Genomic DNA, 4,995 nt, shown 5'->3' with positions numbered 1-4,995 from the left:
GGAAGGACCGGGCGCATCCCTGGAGCGTGCGGGGCGGGGCCGGGGGCGGGGCCGGCCCTGAGGCGCGCTCCCGTCCCGGCCCCGAGGCGCGCTCCCGTCCCCGCTCCCGGCCGGGATGTGCTTCCCCGGGAGCCCTCGGCAGCGAGCTTCCCAGGCCTGCTCCTCCCTTTGCATCCCTCTCTCCAGGCACTCCTACGTCTGTTCCCGTGCGGGCTATTCCAGCTGGGAAGCAGATTCCCGTGGCTGCATCCCTGCCCTGCCAACCCGGCTCAGTCCGCGCCCCAACCTCCAGTAATGTTTAGTCGGCACACACACAGCAGTGACGCTTCACTTAATTGTTTTGGGTTTTCAGCTTGCCTTCAAACAAGACACTTAGATTGAGAAGGGTCTTTGGAGAAAAAAAAAAAAAAAAAAAAATTAAGAAGTGCCAAAGGCAGAAAAGGAAAGAATACAGACAAAATTTTGAAAGCCACAGAAGTGCCAGAAATATATCAAAAAGGTGCTGATGAGAGTTAGCTCCTCAGAATGTTGTGACGTTTTCAAAAGCTGAAATATTTGACATTCAGTAGCATAAGAACCGTGGAAAATTGATTCCACAAGTGTCTAGCGTGATGCCAAATGTCTCTTCCCCTGCAGAAGTCAATGACAAAGCTCAGGTCCCAGGCCCTTCCCGAGCCAAGGCCGAGCTCGGCTGAAGGCGGCACTGCGGTAGCACCTTGCACATCCCACCTGGGAACCACAACTGCACCTCCATGCACTGCGGTACCACCTTGCACATCCCACCTGGGAACCACAGCTGTACCTCCATGCACTGCGGTAGCACCTTGCACATCCCACCTGGGAACCACAGCTGCACCTCCATGCTGGAGGCCCCAGGCAGGTGGGAGAAGGCAGCTCCCCTCGCAGAGTGCTGGTGGAGGGCAGCAAGCTCAGGAACAATCCAAAAGGGCCCAGCCGGCATTCATGTGGACGTGAGGGAAACATACACCAGAGCAACCTGCAGGTGAACACACCTGAAAGGAGACACATCCCAAAACCTGTGCCAGAATCTCTGCAATGAGGGATCCCCAGGAGGACACGCAGCTTGAGCACGGGGCTGCTGCTAGCAGCAGTGTCTAACAAAAAAGACTATCACACACACCTCACTAACCAGTGACAACACCCACATGCTGTTCTTGACATCCTGTTTTATAAATAACACTCAGGTCTTTCCTTTACAGCTTATAGAGTTAAACTCATTCATAGACTTCTGGTAGACATCAGAAAGAGCAATGATGCAAGATGTTTTTCTGCCAGCTAACATGAAACCTCTTCCCCAGTGAGGACTCAAATCACAGAATATGTTGAGTTGGAAGGGACCCACAACTCCTGGACCTGCACAGCACCATCCCCACCCTCACACAGAAAATGCTCTGCCTCCCTGCATTTATCCTTTGTTCATTTTAGCCCAATACTGGTTTTGCTATCTCTGCACACATAAAAATGGTAAATCTACAATAGTTTTTAGGTCTTCTATTAATTTCTATTTTCTTGTATCAAGTTACTAGTTTTGAACAGATTTTTGTAATAACAGAAATAAGCAGAAGTTTCAATACTTACACCAAAAGAATTAGAAGTAAGCTTTTCCAGTACAGTGAAACTGTTCCACTGTTCCTTAAAGCTGCATTTCAATGATCTGTGGAGCTTTCTGTTGTCAAAACAAGCTGATTGTAGTGATTCTCTTGTATAGCCTATTTCAGCATTTTTGTGGAAGTAGTAACAAGACTGAAAAAAATAATATTTTGAAAAGCTCTCCCCTATTATAACATCACTGTAGAATATATTGTGGCCCTGAACAGGGAAAAAAAAAAAAAAAAAAAAAAAAAAAAAAAAAAAAAAAAAAAAAAAGTTGTCCTTTTCCTATATTTTGGAATCAAAAGCAGGTGCAGGAGGGCTATTAGAGACCACTACACAAGCCTTGTCCACTGTGGTTCACCCATTATGTAACCAGGCTGTGCTCCTACTTGCATTAAGATAAAACCGGCTCAGATCCAAGGCCAGAAAGGAGCACAATGGCTACCCACTGTCTGTGTGTTTATTTTTTTTTAAGATTAATCCTTCTTTTTTTAGGTGATTCTGTGCTAACAGTGAACAGCACACCTGCATGTCATGAGACATGACAGAAATAGAGCCAAAGGCTCACCAAACCAAAGTCCACTTATATTCCATGAGTCCCTGAAAGCACACAGCAGATTCCACAGTCCATCTGTATCCAGATCCATCCACTAGATGTCAAGGCTTGCATTTAGCAGCAACAAATTACTTCAATACTAATTGCAACCACAGCAAATAAAACATGGGCCAAAATGGAAAAAAGGCATAAGGTCACTGGCCTAGGTGAGGAAATCTCTGCTGAATGACTCTAAAAACTATTTTATTTCACTCTTCTTATATTGGGCAAAGTTTACTGGGAAAAAAATGTAAATTTTTTTCAACACTGAATTTGAGAGAAAAAATACCTGAACAACTGGAAGCTGAACACATTTTAAAGATGAAACTTCCTTTCCTTTCAAACAGGCTGAGAGAGTTGGGGATGTTCAGCCCACAGGAAAGGTAGCCACAGCAAAAGCAGCTTCCCAGTACCTAAAGAAGGCATAGAAGAAAGCTGGAGAGTGACTTTTCACAAGGGCATGCAGTGACAGCACAGCAGGTATAGCCTTAAACTGAGACAGGGTAGGTTCAGGGAAGATATTAGTAAGAAATTCTTCACTGTGAGGGTGGTGAGGCAGTGGAACAGGTTGCCCAGAGAAACTGTGACAGTGTTCAAAGCTAGGCTGGATGGTGCTCAGAGCAGCCTCCTTTAGAAGAATGTGTCCCTGCCCATGGCAGAAAGGTTGCAGCAAGATGATTTTAAGGTCCTGTCCAACACAAACCCTTCTATGGTTCTAGGATTCTAAGTGCTTACGCATGGTAGTGAACTCGCCTCTCACACTCTTCCAGAAGAGTTCAAAATACAACTTCTGCTTACCACTTTATTAAAATAGGATATTGATAGTCATTTCAGAAAAAAATCTTTCATAAACCTTATTGTCAAATATCACACAGTACTCATCACGAGAAAAATCAGAACTGCAGTGTGCTCAGCTCAGAAAACAAACGTTCTACAATCATGTTGTGAAATAATTTTATTTAAAAGAAGAGTTTCACAGAGTTGAGATTTTTGAGTGAAGATTCTACAAATGGCCCTCATGCTATACAACACTGTCTCCAGAGTTGCCATATGATGGTCCCTAAGCTCCATCTCAGCCTGAAAGATTTTCTAAGTAATATTTGGAATAAGGTATTGATAAAAGACAACTAAGGAATAATTATTTCCTACTTGCAGACTACAACAAACAAAAACATGGAAATATCTTCCAGCAAGTTTAGTACCTACAAATTATTCTTCAGAATGAATAACTACATTGTGTAATTGATTTAAGCTTGATATTACAGAGGACTGTAGTGTAAAGTATGAGTGGTAATAGTAATAAGATTAATAAAAATCAAATAAAATTGAATTTTTATGGTTCTTTACAAAGAATATTTCTATGCAATTTCTGACTCAGAAAGCACACACAGACGCAGAGTGGTCACTCCTTTGACATGGGACTTTGGAAACTACTTACCCATTAACAAGTACTATACTTCCACAGGTAGTAATTCTTTTGAGAGCCAGGACTCTTGTGTCTCTCAGTCCTGTAAATCCTTCACAGGATAGTTTGCCTAAAAAATAAGGACATAAAACACTACATGGGATGAGCAAAAACCTCTTGCTTCTATTCATATTTACACCAAAACAATAAGAAATAAGCTTTTCCAGTGTTTACAAGCCCTAGTAGACAAAAGTGCCCCAATGTAGGAAGCTGGGCATAAATGTAATGAAAAGTCATTGGTCCTGAGAGCTTTCAGGTTTTTGAGTGATTGCAGACTGCACCTGAACAGAGCCCCACCAAAATCCCTCATTCCATTAGTGCACAACTTGCATTTGATCAGCCAAGAAGAGCAATATAACTCACTCTCTTTAAAAGCACAGAAAGTGTCAGGTATTATGCAGTAGCAGAAACACAGAAAACACAGAAGCAATAATAATCACACAGAGGACTACTGAAGAGTCTTATTCCAAGCAAACAGACATTTAATTTATTAGCTGAGTCCAAAAGGGACTCATGACAAGACCATAATACTTTTCTCTCCATTAGACTTCATTTTAAGCAGCATCAAGCAGCCTTACAGTCACAATTCCTCTTTTCTCTTCAGTACTTGGAAAATACAAGAGAAATAAGCAAATGCAATTTTTATCCAATTCCATTTAGAAGTTAATTCCTTCCTTGTCATGGTCACAGGCAGATCTCCCTTCTTCACAGGCGCTATTGGTACATCCATGCAGCAAGGTTTCTCTTCCTCCCTTAACATGGAGCCTAATTAATAACTTTTGTTTCCCATTTCTGTTTGTTTTAATATGTGCACTCCCAAGATACTAATTGCAGAAATTCACTGTGCATGTAAGAAGCACATTCTGCTTGTTTCCTCATGCTATCTCAAACTAGAAGTAAAAGCAGTTATATACCTGAGTGAGGAAGTAAGAAAACAAAAACAGAATTTAAAAAAAAAGTATTTCAGAGATGTGAAAATTCAGAAGCAAAAGGCATGATCTTGCTACCAAGTGCAAAAGAACTATAGAATGTTCTAACCCACTCTTTCTATAAACAGCCTATACAACCAAAATAGAGCAGAAACAATGAGTCTTACTCAAAGCATGAATACAAAATTTTGTTCACTACATATTAAACTACAATATCAAATGTAAAGTTTATTAATGAATGAAATCATTAACCAAATACTTAAGGACCAATCAAAAAATTCTTAATTTCCTTTTCTCAATAAATTTTACATGTAATTTTTAATTGCATTAAGATGTCAGTAAATTTGATTATTTCATGCAAAGATTGTATTTTTTTACCTCCTCTATGCAAA

Source organism: Zosterops lateralis (genome assembly GCF_965231275.1).
Source record: "Zosterops lateralis genome assembly, chromosome: 1".
NCBI classification, from domain to species: Eukaryota; Metazoa; Chordata; class Aves; order Passeriformes; family Zosteropidae; genus Zosterops; species Zosterops lateralis.
Note: the sequence above shows the minus strand (reverse complement) of the source record.